Source organism: Oncorhynchus mykiss, chromosome 19, assembly GCF_013265735.2.
Source record: "Oncorhynchus mykiss isolate Arlee chromosome 19, USDA_OmykA_1.1, whole genome shotgun sequence".
In the NCBI taxonomy this organism is placed as follows: Eukaryota; Metazoa; Chordata; class Actinopteri; order Salmoniformes; family Salmonidae; genus Oncorhynchus; species Oncorhynchus mykiss.
In genome coordinates this window covers 10,696,092-10,714,958 of record NC_048583.1, presented here as the reverse complement: position 1 = coordinate 10,714,958, position 18,867 = coordinate 10,696,092, and the positions used below count along the sequence as shown (strand labels likewise).

Genomic DNA, 18,867 nt, shown 5'->3' with positions numbered 1-18,867 from the left:
CATCATGGGAAAATCGAAAGAAAATTCACCTAAATTATTGTGGGAAGCTTGTGGAAGGCTACCCAACACGTTTGACCCAAGTTAAACAATTTAAAGGCAATGCTACCAAACACTCAATTAGTATATGTAAACTTCTGACCCACTGGGAATGTGATGAAAGAAATAAAAGCTGAAATAAATCATTCTCTCTCAACTATTATTCTGACTTTTCACATTAAAATAAAGTGGTGATCCTAACTGACCTAAGACAGGGAATTTTTACTAGGATTAAATGTCAGGAATTGTGTAACTGAGTTTAAATATATTTGGCTAAGGTGTATGTAAATTTCCGACTTCAACTGTTGGTCCTGAATAGCAGGAAGCTTGGCCACAATGATCTACTGGATGCTGAGCAGTTGCCATACCAGGCGGTGATGCAACTGGTCAGGATGCACTTGATGGTGCAGCTGTTGAACTTTTTGAGGATCTGGTGACCCATACCAAATCTTTTCAGTCTCCTGAGGGGGAAAAGGTGTTGTACCCTCTTCTCGACTGTCTTGGTGTGTTTGGACTAGGGTTGCAAAGTGTCGGAAACTTGCCGGAAAATGTTCCATTGGAAGTTAAGCCCTGAAATTTTGCTTAAATTAATTTTAAAAAGTTAGCTTATAAGTGAACCTTTTTTTGTGGGATACACAAGGCATATTTTGGTTAAACTATCCCCAATTGAATTGCAACCCTCTGCATGCAAAGTGCATTCTTCCATCACATGTGCAGTGCACTATTCCATCACATGTTCAGCTGATTCTCAAGATCTTGCACACTAATGAGATGCTATTGAGCCCACACTACATGCTTTCGGGTAAGTTTTCATTACGATACTGGGTGGGGTGAATATATTTTCTATTACATGTTGTTTTTTTTTTTTTTAACTAGTAAATACAGCAGTGTTTTAGATCATTTCATACTTGTTAACCACTTCTTCTAGTTAGTTTTTGCTACCATGTGGGTTTTAGCTTGCTTGAGCCTGCTAACTGAGGAGTGTTAATTCACCTGTGTCCATACATGTTACATTTTAAAACATTTATCTTACAAAGGAGTTGTTTAATCTAACTGCTTAACTGTTTATCTGTATGTGGAATTGCATTTATTTTTTTTACTATTTTTTTTTCTAATCTTTACAGGAAAATGCCACGGGCACTATCTGATGTGTGGAGACATTTCACTGCAGCTAATGTAGAAGGAAAAGCTGTGTACATTTGCAAATAATGTGCCAAATCATATGTGAAGAATGCAACAAAGACGCAGAATCATCTGGCCAAGTGCATAAAGTTTCCTCACCGCTCACGAAATGCAACCCCTGACAAAAGTCCATCTACTTATATTCGAGGTGAAAATGGTGAATCAGACACCTTATCGATGGCAACAGCTCATGGTCCTCCTGGAATCAGACATGTTTTTGACTCAATGGAGGAACGTAGTCAGAGAAATGCTGATGAATGTCTTGCTCGAGCTGTGTAAATCAACTGGTTTACCTCTGATGCTCACAGGCAATGTGTATTGGAAGAGATTTCTGAATGTTCTTTGCCCAGCATACACCCCTCCAACCAGACATGCTTTATCTACTAATTTGCTGGATGCAGAGTTCAGGTGAAGGTCAAGCAAATCATAGAGAAAGCAGACCATATTGCAATCATCTCTGATGGGTGGTCGAATGTTCGTGGGCAAGGAATAATTAACTACGTCATGTCCACCCCTCAACCAGTATTCTACAAGAGCACAGACACAAGGGACAACAGACACACCGGTCTCTACATTGCAGATGAGCTGAAGGCAGTCATCAACGACCTTGGACCACAGAAGGTATTTGCACTGGTGACAGACAGTGCTGAAAACATGAAGGCGGCTTGGTCTAAAGTGGAGGAGTCCTACCCTCACATCACACCCATTGGCTGTGCTGCTCATGCATTGAATCTGCTCCTCAAGGACATCATGGCACTGAAAACAATGGACACACTCTACAAGAGAGCCAAGGAAATGGTTAGGTATGTGAAGGGTCATCAAGTTATAGCAGCAATCTACCTTGCCAAGCAAAGTGAGAAGAATAAGAGCACCACATTGAAGCTGCCCAGCAACACTCGTTGGGGTGGTATTGTCATCATGTTTGACAGTCTCCTGGAGGAGAAGGAGTCTCTCCAAGAAATGGCCGTATCAGTCTGTTGATATGGACAGCCCCATCAGGATCCTCCTGTATGATGTATTTTGGGAGAAAGTGGTAAGCAGCCTGAAACTCCTGAAACCTATAGCAGCTGCCATTGCACGGATTGAGAGAGACAATTCCATCCTGTCTGATGTTCAGACTGCTTGTAGATATAAGAGAATAAATCTGTACTGTCCTGCCCACTTCACTGTTGCTCCAAGCAGAGGTAACTGCAGTTCTGAAATACATCAAAAAGCGTGAAGACTTCTGCCTGAAGCCCATACACACCACAACGTACATGTTGGACCTCAAGTATGCTGGCAAAAGCATCCTGTCTGGTACAAAGATCAACAAGGCCTATGGTGTCATTTCTACCATGTCTCTCCACCTTGGCCTGGATGAGGACAAGGTTCTTGGCAGTCTGGCGAAGTACACTTTCAAGCAAGGGCTTTGGGATGGAGATGAAATATGGCAGTCGTGCCAACATATCTCATCAACCACCTGGTGGAAGGGACTTTATGGATCTGTGGCTATTTCCCCTGTTGCCTCCATTCTCCAAATCCCACCAACATCAGCCACCTCAGAGCGCAACTGGTCCTTATTTGGGAACACACACACCAAAGCACGCAACAGGCTGACCAATGCAAGGGTTGAAATTGGTTGCCATCCGGGCAAATTTGAGACTTTTTGAGCCTGACGAGCCATCATCAACAAGGTTGGAAAGTGACATTGAAGACGAGGCCTCAGTCTGATGTTCAAGAGCTGGACATTGATGTAATCCAGGGAGAAGACATGGAAGCCTGAGAGAAAGACGAGCAAAGCTTTAGTTTCTAGACTATCATTTTACAGATGTATGTTAAATATTTTTGAGAGATGCGATGGATCTTTGGGATCATTCAATATTCCCTTTTTGTTCAGTGAAATCATCCCATGTGAAGAGTCAACTAATTTACTGAAAGTTCAATTTGTAACAAAAAATGTTCTTCTATTGGAAGGATTTAATAATTTGCAATTATGTCTACTTATAAGGTAAAACGTTTGTTTCTGTCTTTACCATATGATATGGTAAATATATCCAATGCAAAAAACATCTACATTTAAATGGTATTAATATTAATTTGCATATATTTATGTAAATTCCTATGGAAAGATTCCAACTTTCGAATATTCCCCAAAATGTGCAACCCTAGTTTGGACCATGATAGTTTTTGTGATGTGGACACTAAGGAACTTGAAACTCATGAACCCGCTACCGCCCCGTCAATGTGAATGGGTTCGGTCCTCCTTTTCCTGTAGTCCACGATCATCTCCTTTGTCTTGCTCACGTTGAGGGAGAGGTTGTTGTCCTGGCACCACGCTGCCAGGTCTCTGACCTCCTCCCTAAAGATACAGGCATCCTTCTTCTTAGTTGCCGGAGAGGAAGGAAACCGCTCAGGGATTTCACAATGAGGCTGATGGGGACTTTTTAAAACAGAGTTTAATGGTTGTGATAGGAGGAAAAACTGAGGATTGTAGTTACTCCACAATGCTAACCTAATTGAGAGTGAAAAGGAAGCCTGTACAGAATAAAAATATTCCAAAACATGCTTTCTGTTTTCAACAAGGCACTCACTAAATTAATACTGCAAGAACTTTTTGTCCTGAATAAAGTGTTATGTTTGGGGCAAATACAACATTGAGTACCACACTCCATATTTCAAGCATAGTGTTGGTTGCATCATATTATGGGTATTCGTGTAATTTTTAATGACAGGAGTTTTTCAGGATAAAAAAAATAACAACGTAATGGGGCTAAGCACAGGCAAAATCCTAGAGGAAAACCTGGTTGTCTACTTTCTACTAGACACTGGTGAATTAATCTCCCATTCAGCTGGACAATAACCTAAAATGCAAGACCAAGTCTGCACTGTAATTGCTTACCAAGAAGACAGTGAATGTTCCTGAGAGGCCAAGTTAGTTTTGACTTAAATCTACTTTAAAATCTATGGCAAGACCTAAAAATGGTTGTCTAGCAATGATCAACAACCAATTTGACACAGCTTGAAGAGTTTTGAAAATAATAAAGGGTCAAATGTTGTACAATCCAGGTGTGGAAAGCTCTTAGACTTACCCAGAAAGACTCAAAGCTGTAATCACTGCCAAAGGTGCTTATACAAAATATTTGCTCAGGGGTGTGAATACTTATGTAAATTAAGTACTTCATTTTCAATATTTGCAAAAATGTAAATATATATATATTTTTCACTTTTGTCATTATGTGGTATTGTGTGTAGATGAGTGGATTTTATTTTTTTAAATGTTTAATTCAGGCTGCAACACTACAAAATGTGGAATAAGTCACGGGGTAAGAATACTTTCTGAAGGCACTAATTGAGAAGACTAGGCCACCAGGCTTATTGGCACTTTGTGTGTGTGCGCGTGCACACGAGTGTGTTTATTTGCCTCCACTCTCACTTCCCTACAATTTCTCCCAGATGCAAACAAATGTAAACAACAAAATTCTGTCACAATAGTGATGTAAACACAGTCATTTAGAACACAAAAACCAGCCCATTGTTATGTGGCAGAGCGTAATATAGTGCGTAGTAAGACATTCCAGTGGCTTGGGGGAAATTGCTGCTGTAACACAGTAGGCTGTCATTAGACTAGCCTTGTTCTATCTATGGGAACACATACACAGCAGACTCCCAGCCTACGGGCCATTGGCTTTCATTATTTTCGATTATTAAAGTTTATGTCCACTGGGTTCACGGAAACCCTCTGTCCTGTGGGCCAAAACAGTCAGAGTAATGTTATGGAGGGAGTGAAGGCCTGGGGCTGGGCCGCTGCTTTATTTGGTGGTGCTGCTGCTATGGCTTATGCCGTTAAGAGAACGAGAGACTGGCTGGCTCTGTTGTGTAGCGGGATGGATACATTTTAGTAGTGGTTTGGTGGAGTGGGATAGGAGGAGGGAGGGTTGCTGTGGTCATGGAGGGGTGGGCGGTGGTAGTGGGGTTTTCTTGACGGATCACTGGAGAGGAGACGCAGACAGAAAAAATACAAAATCCCATTTGGATTGGTTAGTCCAGAGTCTTGTCTCCAGCAGCAGTGTAAGCAAACTGTTATGCTGTCTGTCTTGACTACTGTAAACCACATAGACAGCCGCACAGTTCTCTACTCCCGTCTTCTCATTGTCCATCAAGGTGTCTTTGCTCTGTTAGTCACCGTCTGCTCCATGAGGTTCTTCGGATACCAGTAGAGTCCTAGTTGTGTCTTAATGTCTTGAATCTACAGTGAACTGTTGTGCTCCACCACTGTCAGATACATTATGCTTGGAAAAGTTATCGGTCCATGTAAAACAGTGCTGACCTCATGCAGTTCAGTTGTGCCCATAGTTTCTCACATCTGCAGTGTTATGAACGGCTGCACTCCTGAATGCTGCATCACTGGTGTTAACAGAGTAGCATGTCAATAGCCCACTGCTCATAGTTTCAGAGAACTGCTTCAGGAGTAGGAAGTGGGGTGGTTGCTGTTCTTTCCATGAACACAGTGGTGTTTACCCCATTAAGGAACTGAAACCCCCTGCAGGCTCACAGCTGTGGTGTGCAGAGTTTAACAGGAGAGACGCATCATGACACAATTCTCAGGAACGCATACACACACACACACGCACTGACAGACTGGCGCATCCCAGTCAGACGGGCGCATCCCAGTCAGGAACACTCACGCACATCCCAGTCAGGAACACTCACGCGCATCCCAGTCAGGAACACTCACGCGCATCCCAGTCAGGAACACTCACGCGCATCCCAGTCAGGAACACTCGCGCGCATCCCAGTCAGGAACACTCACGCCACAGACAGAGAGAATTTGATTTGTCACATGCTTTGTAATTAACAGGTGTAGACTAACAGTGAAATGCTTATTTATGGGTCCTTTCCCACAATTGATAACCTAACTCGTTGCACACGTCATAGCACGTAGTCACACCCCCATGTGTACAAGCCTCCTGGGCCTGAGTAGGCTCAAGTCAACCCCTGTCCTCTGTAAAATAAATAAATAAATAAAGGGCCAAAAAACATCTAGAGAACTATTTGAGAAATTGCTGATATTGTTTTGGGGCTGCTTGCGTTAGGCCTGACTTGGGAAATGGTTCATATTTCTCCTCTGCTGCCTCGCGGCTCCAATCACAGACACACTATGCACGCGTTCACAGACAATCGAAAGTGAAGCACGGTATCGGTGTGATAATCTGGGCCAGTGAGCAGGGTTCCTAGGGACTGGAGGAGAGGGGGAGGTGTCTCTCTCCTTGCTGTCTGAACAACATGCCTCAACAGGCCCAACACCTTTTAACGCTTCTTAGAGGAGAAACACACAGGAACGTCATGTGACTGGAGTCACTATAGAAAGGGCAGGATTATGATCCTCAAAGGGATGTACCTGCACTTGTAGGAGGAGACAGGTGTGGTATAACTTGATTTAAAATAAACTGCTTCTCACTCACTTGTTGAAGCGTTCACATTTGCAAGCTTTTAGCCCCCATAAGGACTGTTTGATTATAGAAGGTCAAGTATTGCAGTCGTGTTGGTCGCTATATATTTTTTTTTTACAATCATTTGTAAATACTCATTTTACACTGAGTGTACAAAACACCTGCTCTTTCCATGACATAGACTGACCAGGTCAATCCAGGTGAAAGCTATGATCCCATATTGATGTCACTTGTTAAATCCACTTCATTCAGTGTAAATGAAGGGGAGGAGACAGATTAATTAAGGATTTTTAAGCCTTTAGACAATTGAGACATGGATTGTGTGTGTGCCATTCAGAGGGTGAAAAGGCAAGACAAAAAACATGTACAGTGCCTTGCGAAAGTATTCGGCCCCCTTGAACTTTGCGACCTTTTGCCACATTTCAGGCTTCAAACATAAAGATATAAAACTGTATTTTTTTGTGACGAATCAACAACAAGTGGGACACAATCATGAAGTGGAACGACATTTATTGGATATTTCAAACTTTTTTTAACAAATCAAAAACTGAAAAATTGGGCGTGCAAAATTATTCAGCCCCCTTAAGTTAATACTTTGTAGCGCCACCTTTTGCTGCGATTACAGCTGTATGTCGCTTGGGGTATGTCTCTATCAGTTTTGCACATCGAGAGACTGACATTTTTTCCCATTCCTCCTTGCAAAACAGCTCGAGCTCAGTGAGGTTGGATGGAGAGCATTTGTGAACAGCAGTTTTCAGTTCTTTCCACAGATTCTCGATTGGATTCAGGTCTGGACTTTGACTTGGCCATTCTAACACCTGGATATGTTTATTTTTGAACCATTCCATTGTAGATTTTGCTTTATGTTTTGGATCATTGTCTTGTTGGAAGACAAATCTCCGTCCCAGTCTCAGGTCTTTTGCAGACTCCATCAGGTTTTCTTCCAGAATGGTCCTGTATTTGGCTCCATTCATCTTCCCATCAATTTTAACCATCTTCCCTGTCCCTGCTGAAGAAAAGCAGGCCCAAACCATGATGCTGCCATGTTTGACCACCATGTTTGACAGTGGGGATGGTGTGTTCAGCTGTGTTGCTTTTACGCCAAACATAACGTTTTGCATTGTTGCCAAAAAGTTCAATTTTGGTTTCATCTGACCAGAGCACCTTCTTCCACATGTTTGGTGTGTCTCCCAGGTGGCTTGTGGCAAACTTTAAACAACACTTTTTATGGATATTTTTAAGAAATGGCTTTCTTCTTGCCACTCTTCCATAAAGGCCAGATTTGTGCAATATACGACTGATTGTTGTCCTATGGACAGAGTCTCCCACATCAGCTGTAGATCTCTGCAGTTCATCCAGAGTGATCATGGGCCTCTTGGCTGTATCCCTGATCAGTCTTCTCCTTGTATGAGCTGAAAGTTTAGAGGGACGGCCAGGTCTTGGTAGATTTGCAGTGGTCTGATACTCCTTCCATTTCAATATTATCGCTTGCACAGTGCTCCTTGGGATGTTTAAAGCTTTGGAAATCTTTTTGTATCCAAATCCGGCTTTAAACTTCTTCACAACAGTATCTCGGACCTGCCTGGTGTGTTCCTTGTTCTTCATGATGCTCTCTGCGCTTTTAACGGACCTCTGAGACTATCACAGTGCAGGTGCATTTATACGGAGACTTGATTACACACAGGTGGATTGTATTTATCATCATTAGTCAATTAGGTCAACATTGGATCATTCAGAGATCCTCACTGAACTTCTGGAGAGAGTTTGCTGCACTGAAAGTAAAGGGGCTGAATAATTTTGCACGCCCAATTTTTCAGTTTTTGATTTGTTAAAAAAGTTTGAAATATCCAATAAATGTCGTTGCACTTCATGATTGTGTCCCACTTGTTGTTGATTCTTCACAAAAAAATACAGTTTTATATCTTTATGTTTGAAGCCTGAAATGTGGCAAAAGGTCGCAAAGTTCAAGGGGGCCGAATACTTTCGCAAGGCACTGTAAGTGCCTTTCAACGGGGTATAGTAGTAGATGCCAGGCACAACATGTGCCAAGAACTGCAACGCTGCTAGGTTTTTCCACTCTCAATAGTTTGTCAAGAATGGTCCACAACACAAAGGACCTCCAGCCATCTTGACACAACTGTGGGAAGCACTGGAGTCAACATGGGCCAGCATCCCCGTGGAACGCTTTCGACACCTTGTAGTCTAAGCTGCAATGAATTGAGGCTGTTCTGAGGGCAAAAAGGGTGCAACTCACTATTAGGAAGGTGTTAATGTTTTGTACACTGTGTACTCTAATGGTTTGGTGAGGAAACACTAACGTGATGTCCCTTGCGACATCAAGCACATCCACAAACCACATGCCTGCGACTGTCCGTTGAGTTCGTTCCATTTCCTTTATCTTTAAATATAGTCAGTGTGACTTCAGGCCCATTTCCTTTCCCTCCTCAGTCATAAAGCAGAGGAATTGGATTATGGTTGAATCAACGCAGCCCAGGGCAGTAAATGTGATTTAGTCTGGGTTATCTCTGCTCTCTGATTGGATTAGAGACGGTCTGTGTCGTCTGCTGGTCACTGTCTTCAGACACTCAGGATGGGACCCAGGAGAGAGAGGGAGAGTGTGTGTATACCGGCCAGGGATTCCTCGTTAGATGCATACACTCTTATGCAGACATGTAAACACATTAATTCACTATGGCTGCCACAGTAATCGTATTAATTTTTATTTTATTTTTTTATTTTACCTTTATTTACCTAGACAAGTCAGTTGAGAACAAATTCTTATTTTCAATGACAGCCTAGGAACAGTGGGTTAACTGCCTTGTTCAGGGGCAGAACGACAGATTTGTACCTTGTCAGCTCAGGGGTTTGAACTTGCAACCTTCCGGTTACTAGTCCAACGCTCTAACCACTAGGCTACCTAGTGTGTAACTGACAATTATGGACAGTAAACTTGTATATATTTTGTCATCGTCAGAATATATTCATTTTAGGAAGAGGGGGATTTGAACTTTACCCTCATCACGGAAAAATGGAAATGGTTAAGGTTCGTAATTATTTTACGAGCAGAACCACATGGTCGGGAGTGAAATATTTAAGAAAGTATGTCATAGCTCAATTTTGAAGATTCATTAGAAGCTCACATTTTTTTACAAATAAAAAATTACCATGACTGTCATTTGCATGAGAATGAATCGTTACCCAAAATCATGTAATCGTCACAGCCCTAGCATTCACACTCAAGCACGCAAACCCACATGACACAGGCATGCACGTACACACACACACACACACACCCTCAGTGGGCAGTGAGAAGGTCTAGTCATGTCTGTCTGGCTGGCTTCTCCACCACCCACAGCCTGCTGCTGTAGTGTGGAAGCTCTACTGATTAGTGCTGTCTCTCTCTGGTTCCATCAGCTTCATCAACATACTGTGGTTGTGTCAAAGTTAACCTGTCCTTCATGGGTAGTGGTAAAGCCCCGATTTATTAGGCATATAATCATCTTTTGACCATCTGTTAGTAGGATCATGAACTTTGCATGACGACGTATGACAACAGGTTGGAACGGACGCAACAGGTTGTCAGCAGGCCTTTTGGGCCAGACATAAGGAGAACTAAGGTCCTGACTCCATTTGGCCACAGCCTGGCGAGGGGCGGACGGTGAGGGTGTTTTCTGTCCTGCCTCGCCGCTGTACCACTGGCCTTGCTAGTGTAGGCCCCTCTCCTCTCGGTGGAAACAGCCTGTCGTAGCTGAGCAGGGAATAGGAGGTGGTGGGTGGAGGGGAGGTGGCCTCTGTTATTTTCAGTCCATTGTGTCTACTTCCTGTGGGCCAGTGGTTATTGGAGCAGGGTGTTAGGCTTGACGGAGTTGGGGAGGAAAGGAACCAGACTTGGTCGGCTCAACGCTGGCTGGCTGGCAAGCAGCTTGGATGGCTAGCTACCACGCTCCTGTCTTCGCTTCCCTATACCCGTCTCCACTCCGAATCGGCACCACCAGGTAAAACATTGCCCCCTGATTTCGTTGGCATACTAGTGGTAGCCATGTTTTCCTCTGGTTGCTATGCAGTTTTTTTACTTGTTGTTGGGGAAATGATGTTCGAACCACACGTCTGGCGGGTAACACCTACCCTCACTCGGCGCCTATGGTGCCTCTTTCTTTCAAGTCAGACGTTGTAGATCGTCTGTCCGCAGCTTGTTTGTTTATCCGTTGTGTGTGGACAGTGTTTGACGCCTCAGCTAAAAACCCAGTAACGTGGGAGACAGGAAGTGGGCGGTGGAAGTGTGCCATCCGCCCTCACTCTTATGTAAGGTGAAGCCTCCTCCAGGGCGGCCGTTGTAGGCGACGGGTATTATTTGAAGACGAGGAGAGGAAGCTGGGCAGGACCTATGGTAATAACACCAGGTAATAACACTCTCAATAAGAGCCTTTCTGTCTGGTAGCATTGGGATAAACAGTAGACCTTTCTCAGGGGAGCTAAATCTCATTTAGGTTTACTTGCATGTCCATGTCAATGGGGGTATTGAGTTTGTAACCTGCACTATACAGTATATTATCTAACTTGTGTAATCAGTGTGTGAATCCTTTCCGCTCCGTATTGCATTGAGACAATCAAATTACACATTTGTGGAGTTGTGGGGGCCCAAGGGGACATTGATTGGATGGATGGATGCATGGACAGACAGGACATCCCCAGTTCCCCCTCACACTCAGGACAGGGCACCTCTCCTAAAGCATTCCCTCCTCCCATGGGACCAAGCCCAACAGGGGGGAGGGGGGGGGTCTATAGTTAGCCCTGACCAATAGGGACCCCCTGCCGCGTGACAATGGAAGCAAAACAGGAAGTATTTTTGCCGTGTGTGTGTGTGTCGGGAACAGATGACCAGGAAGATTTTTAAAAAAAGATGAGAAAAATGCCAACAAAGTGGAAACTTCCAGCAGCAAGGGATGGTTTTTCCTTGTGTGTTTGTCTCTCTCCTCTCTCGCTCTCGTGTTTTTCTCTTCTAAAAGACCCTGTTTCCTGGTAAACATTGAGAGGGGGGGGGGGGGGTTTATTTGGTTTGGCGTTCGAGGAATGGATTAGTACCTACTGTTCAGTCGGTGGTTGTGTGTTCAGTCGCTGTGTGAGAACTGTTACTTAACCACGCTCTCTCAGCCATGAACGATGGGAAATCAACCAACACGTTAATGTTTAAGCCCACTCACTCATAGTTAATGCTTTACCCGCCTTAGGCCTCTGCAGCCTAACCTGGGCTGACTGGAGCTGTACATACTGGGGGATGTGGTGGGGAGGGAGGATTTCTCCACTCTGGCAACCATCAACCCTGTCTGTCGCTGGGGGTTTCGGGTTGCAGGTGGTGGAGAAAACCGAACCAGTTGAAGAGGGAGATAAAAACGGTCCTCGGTTTCTAAAACCAGGCCATTCCCACAGGAACACTGTTACTGTTCAGTGCTATTGATCTCCCACCCTCCCTTGTTCTCTCTCGCCCCCCCCCCCCCCTCTCTCATTCTCTCTCACCCCCTCTTTCTTTCTCTGCCTTTCCTAATGAATGATTGTGGCCTGACCCCTGACTGAGAGCTCCTCTTGTCTTCGCCTTAAGAGTCAGTCACACAGTACTAACCTAGCCGTCCCAGCAGCAGTAGTACGGCGTTGGGTGACAGTATGACACAGGGACAGCAGCAGAGATGGGACATTGGGATAGTAGGATCTGGTGGACAGGGGAACTGCCTCTAACTGTGCCTCTTTGGATAACACCTCCCAGCTGACCAACACTCCCACAGACCGGTAAGAACTAAAGCACCTCAGTTATCTCAACTGGGAAGAAGCAGAAGGTATTGTTTCAGTACTGCACACTTGTGGTCCCAAGACTACAGGAAAGCCTTTGAAGAAGTGTGTGTGTGTACTGTTTGGCTGGATAGCAGGGCTATCCAACATGGATGTGTGTTCTTTGGACTGTCAGTGTAGAGGGCGGTTGGGGGATTTGAGGTCTGACGGTGACGGCGTCTCGCTGGGTGTGAATTTCACAGCTGCACATCAAAGAGCGGGACTGTGGGATGGGGGAGGGAGGGAGGGAGGGAGGGAGGGAGGCTTGTTTTGTTCATCATGGTAGATCAATACAGTGATCACAGCCAGCCAGTGCAGCTCGGGGTCTGATGCATACAGCTACAGCACCATACTGGAAGGCTATGTAGATGGGATGCTCTCTATGCATCCTCACTTAGGATATATCCTCTCAACAGGACATGGAATTGTAAGGTGAGGATGTTTCTCTTGCTGTTGTTTGTGGGTGTAGGGCTTTTTGGTAGAATACTGTACCTTGGCTGTTGGGTCACTTCATTGTTAACGTCATATGAAAACAAGATGAGAGAAGTGGAGCTCCTGTTTTCAGTTTTTATTATTATTATTACTTTTATTCTGCTCTCGCAACATTGCAGAACTCATCATTAGTCAGTCTTAGTCTCAGCAAAGCAAACGTTTTGTGAACTCTGCGTAGGGGGGTTTGGGTCGCCATAATCTCCAGTCTGTCTCCTCCGTTGTTATTGCGGCCTCATGTGTATGAAGACTTATGCTGATTCCATGCCTTTTTCTGTTGCTGTTAGCAGTGCTCTGCATAAACTGTAGGCTATTTTTACAGCTGGCCTTTCCCTTACAGAGAGGAGGAGAGAGAGGACCGTCCTTATGTTACACGGCAGATGTAGGTCCCTGCCAGGGTATTTCCAGGGGGAGGAAAGTGTTTAAGGTCACAGTATATGATGACGACATTAGGTGGACTGGCCACTGTTTTTTCCTTTTGATGTTGGCCCTTATTCAGAAGAGCCCATCCAGAGTCAAATCTTGTCTCCTGGCTATTTGTACATCTCTGTTGTTACTGACTAGTGTAGGAAGAAATGAATAGAGCACAGAGAGAGGAGTTGGATGTGATCTTAGTTTTGTAGTCCTATTCCACAGCAGGATGAGCTCTCTCTCTCCCCCCCTCACCACAGAGAGAGAAAATAAACGTATTTCTGGTGGTTTATCAAAGTTTGCTGGCTAACTCATTGATCTTGCTTGGTAGTATACCCCTCTGGTGTTAGCCTACACCTGGCATGTTGTTTACAAGGTTGCTGTAATAGAAGGTCACAGGTGCTCCTCAGCCCATTCCTCCTCCTACGTATCTTTCCTTACCAGTTTGACTTTATTTTTCTCTCTCCTTTTTCCCTCTTTTTTCCCTCTCTATTTTGCTTAAACACACACAGGAATTGAGGGGGATTCTCCATGATTCATATTAGCCAAGGGCTGTGTAATGGAAGTGTGTGGCCTCCTCAGCCCTGTCTCCATCAAGCCTGCTGCTGGCTCACAGATCAGCTCAGGTGCTGGGGATAGGAACTAGGGACTGACTCTCTGTAGAGGGGTTGTGTTAGGGCCATGGGGCAATCAATATATGGTCCTATGGTGGTTTTCCTGGAGACAGCGTTACTTAATGACCTCAGACTGGATGTGGGAGTCCCCCATTTGTGGTTTTCAAATACGGTTTTCTTTTCTCCTGCTTGTGATGTGGGAGAGTAGTTTTTTATTGGAAGCAAAATTAGTTTGAACTGAAGTTTTGTAACTGACCTAATGTCAAGTTAATCACGATGGGTTGGCCGAATATATTTATTTTTCCTGTTTCATTGTAATGCCTCAAATTAGCCAGTTAAACAGAGCAATTTATGCAGTGATGGAAAGAAAGTGAGAAGGTATAAAAAGCAAGCACCTTAGTCAGTGTGCACAGAGCTGCAGTCTAGACTGTCATGCGTGACCTCTCCCTGGGTGCTCGGCAACGTCACTCGCTGTGTGCCTTTTTGTTTTTAGAGGGCCACTCTTATTCTATTTGGACAAAAATCCCCTTCCCCCACCGTATGTGTTCTAAATGAGCACGTAGACTTTGTGCCCATAGAATATTCTGTTAAAGGCAGGCAAAGCCTTCGTATCAACCCCTCTCTTACCCAGCCCCCTGTTTCAATCAATTATCAACAAAGTGTCTGTTTGGTTTTAAATATGAACTCTTTGTTCAGTTCATGCTAGTCCATTTCATACCAGTCAGTCGACACTAGTGGACTTGAGAAGACCACAGTCCGCCCCAGTAACTCCCCTCAGTAAGAGTTTTGGTGATGTAACGTTACTAGAGTGCCTCTGACAATTGGCTATGAAATGACCCGCTGTAAACAAGCAAAACAGAGCAGTGAATTTAACATGTTTTTAATAATTAACATTCAGGATCATATGTATCCAAGTCTTTACTGTGTTGTAATGTCAACAAATTGCACATCCTGCTTTCACTGGACATCTTCATTGTTTTAGAAAACAATCAGAAATAAACAGCGCAATGAGGAAGTGTCAATTTTCAGTTGGCAACGGAGCTGATAGAGGTAACGAGGTGACGCTCTAGCAGGGGCCGTGTGTGTGTGTGTGTGTGTGAGCGAGCGAGTGACATGAACAGTGAGGAGGGAGAGACGAGCAACCAACCAATCAGACTTGTTCTATAGTAGACTAATAGTATAGCGTGAGTCCTACACAGTTACAAACAACTCCATTTAGAATATAAACGTAGCAGCCTACTGTTGTACTTGGTCATTGTAGCCTAACCTTCTCTCCTTTTAATTTATAATTCCAATATCTCCTAATTTTATTTCCTAATTTTTGCCCCACATGGAGGCTCTGACTACCCTATTGCCACTTTGACTTATGATTGGCCAACAAGAAGCTACGCTCACCACTCTCGTGAAAAGCAAAGAGCTGCAGCATAAATAAGTTTTACGGTCTCTCTCTTTGTCATGGGAAACATATGTTTACATTTGCCAAAGTAAGTGAAATAGGTAATATAAACAGTAAGAAATGAACAATAAACATTACTCTCAAGTTTCAAATGTGATATTATGGGTATATACAGTGTTGTAACAATGTGCAAATACACTGAAGAAATATATAAACAACATGTAAAGTGTTGGTCTCATGTTACGTGACTGAAATAAAAGACAAGATAATACATCCACACAAACACCAAGCTCTGGTGGACATTCCTGCAGTCATCATGCCAATTGCACGCTCCCTCTCAACTTGGGACATCTGTGGCATTGCGTCGTGTGACACAACTGCACATTTTAGTGGCCTTTTATTGTCCCCAGCACAAGGTGCACCTGTGTTATGATTATGCTGTTTAATCAGCTTCTTGATATGCCACACCTGTCATGTGGATGGATAATCTTGGCAAATGAGAAATGCTCACTAACAGTGATATAAACAAACATTTTAGAGAAATAAGCTCTTTGTGCATATTAAACATTTCTGAGATCTTTTATTTCAGCTCATGAAACATGGGACCAGCACTTTAAAATGTTGGGTTTATATTTTTGTTCAGTGTAAGAGGGGGGCTGTGCTCTGTTAATGGGGAGTGTTTGGCGACCAGGCCCGGGAGGAAACTGACCACGCAGACCGTGCCGTCTCCAACCTCTTTTATTGACCGTGCAGGAACAGGACCATAAACTGCACAGGAAGGAAGACTTCACTGGCTCAGGATTCAGGAGATTGGTTGAAGTCTGAAGATGTGACACTGTCTGGAAAAATAATAAAATCCTGCTTCTTTGTCTGCAAGGAATGTGGCTGTCTTACTGGGAAGCAAAAGTCTTTGTCTTTCAGTTTAGGTGTTTTAGTCACTGGTAGTGCTGAGATGTTTTTTGTGGTTGTGATGAGGCCTGTGAAGGTTAATGAATTGACCGCACTCACTAACAAAAATTTGAAGAGTTTTTTTTGGGGGGGGGGGCGGGGGGGGTGTTGCATAGGCAAACCAAATTCTTCTTGTTTGCCGCAACATCTTGCTTGTTTCAGCAAGGAGCAACAAAGTTATATCATGTTTAGAGGTCATGTTTCGGTGGAAATGGCCTGAACCGCATGAATGCCCGGCCGTCCCCTCTTCAGTCAGTTGTTCATTACACGATTATACAGTAATTGTGGCAACCAGGCCCAGGAGGAAACTAACCGAGCACAGGAAGTAAGACTTAGCTGGCCCAGGATTCAGGAAGTAGAATAAAGTCTCAAGAAGTGACACTGAGCATGTTTACATGCACATTAATATTTCGATATCAAACTGATTATGGCATTAGTCACGTAAACACATTTATCTGCTTGTCTTAATTGGGTTAAGGTCCTAAACGATGTAACACCTAGTTCTGAGTAATCTTTTGAATTATTAGGATATGTAAACAGCTTTTTTGGTGTTCCAGCTGTCTATTTGTTCTGTGCCAGCACCGGTAGCGCAAACCTCATATGAAGTGTGTTCGGAAGAACTGAAAGGATTCACACTTGGTCACTTTCAGCCAATTTTTGCCAACTCTGCATGTGCCAGCACATTGATAGCTTAATTTGTTGTGCGGTGTGAGCACTCCATTTTGAGAGGTGGCCTGAGTTCGGTTCGCTTGACTTACGAGATCCGGTTCCCTTTTTTGGGGGGAAATGTGAACAGAGCTCCCCAGGTTGGTGATTATTCCCACACCACAGCGACACTGTTTACCCTACCATAACCTCTCACTTTGGTACCACAACAAAGAGAACGTGTGGGTTTGCAGAAAAATGCCGACAGGTTTTTAGTTCAAGATTATTTGTTGGCCATATGTGATCTATAGTATAGGCTCAGAGCTTCGTAAGCTGTTTATTGATTTGAGGGGTTTGAATAGTGTGAGAAGACAACATATTTGGTGTAAGTCATAACAGGGTACAAAATCTATCTCTAGTTGTCACATACAAACGTTATGTCTGAACGGCGAATCCGAATATTCTTTGCAAAAATAACATGGTCACTGTAGTAGAATGTTGATTTTTCTACATTTATTCAAGTCCCATGAGGTAGCACATGAGGTAGCCTGATGTCCACAACAGGATTATTAGGGACATTTTTCTGCTTGCAAAGCATGTAAACGTGTCTTACTGAAAAGGGAAGGGGATACCTAGTCAGTTGCACAACTGAATGCGTTCAACCGAAATGTCTAACGCGTCTAACTCAACTCTTCTGAATCGCCCGGGGAGCAGTTGATGTTGGGGGTTAACTGCCTTGCTCAAGAGCAGAACGGCAGATTCCTACCAGCGATATTTCGGTTACTGGCCGGAAGCAAGGTTTTTGTCTTTTAGTTTGTCTTTTAGTTACTGTTAGTGCTGAGGGGAATTTTGAAAATGTTGTGGTTCTGATAAGTTGTGTGTGTGTGTGAAACGATGACCATATCCTCGTTCTCAAAGAGTTGGAAAAGAGTGCCAATATTAGAGGAAGACTCATGACTGCTGAAGTCCGTTATCCATCAATGTCAGTGAAATAAAACATGATCAACTTTTTTAGTGGAATGGGAACGTGTGTGTGTGTGTGTGTGTGTGTGTTGCTTTTCAGAGATGCTCTTGGGCAATCGTTTCACTATCTTTCCAAATATGTGTGTATTGGGGGTGCATTTTAATTTTTTCAACACACACACACTCCACCCCTGCCTGTCTGGCCCTCCCCCTCTGATTTAGTGGTGGGTTGGTGGCTAGTGGCTGCTGCTTTCTGCTGTGTGCTGCTGGCAGTTAAGGAGGTCTGGGACCACCTGATTACACTACACAGGAAGTCAGAGGGAGAGGTCACACTGCAGCCCCGTGCAACACACTGCACATCTCCATAAAAACAGGAGGAGAGCAGACAACAACACTCTCACAATTTAACCAGACGCTCAAGGAGAGTCTTCAAAACCCTGCGCGCAGCACTCGTAAGGTACAGTAAAGGGAACGCTCGGTCTCCTGTGTTTGTTTGGACTGTGTCAGCCAGGGGAGGTAATATCAAATACCTAGAGATTGTGTGTGTGCGTGCAAGGGGATTAAAGCTGCCAAGAGGGTTGCTGGGAGAAGCCAGGTGAAATGACTGAAACTCACCTGTGGTGTGTGTGTGTGTTTTAGTGGAGCAGCATGGGCTGAAACTCTCATCTGTGGTGGAAGGCGTTTGGGGTGGAAGAACGGGGTCACAGAGGGGTCGAGGTGTTTTGCGGTCTCCTTTTTGGCTTGATCTCTCTCAACGTAACAGGAGCTTCTGTTCTGCTCCTGCTGTCTCGTTGACTTTGGGCGACGTGAGAGGCTGGCGTAAGGAGAACCAGGCAGCCATACACTACTTTTACTGAACAAATAGATCCAGATGTTTGTTCTATTCAGTTGTTGGAGGGAGTACTATTAAATCCACTCATGCTTGTTGAGGTGT

At 44.1% G+C, this 18,867-nt stretch overlaps 1 protein-coding gene across 21 annotated transcripts in view; it reads left to right on the top strand.

Moving 5' to 3' along the window:
• The window catches only part of LOC110497361 (GRB2-associated-binding protein 1), a 69,635-nt gene that overhangs the window by 19,737 nt on the left and 31,031 nt on the right, over positions 1-18,867 (top strand). The window contains exon 1 of one of the 21 annotated variants that reach the window (XM_036954271.1): positions 10,514-10,642. The exons of 17 other annotated variants lie outside the window; for them this stretch is intronic. The gene's annotated coding sequence lies outside the window, so the exon portion shown is untranslated. Of the gene's footprint in view, positions 1-10,513; positions 10,643-12,214; positions 12,429-12,777; positions 12,900-18,190; positions 18,391-18,867 lie in introns of those variants that run through there. 3 more of the 21 variants (XM_036954270.1, XM_036954272.1, XM_036954267.1) reach the window with 3 other exon arrangements.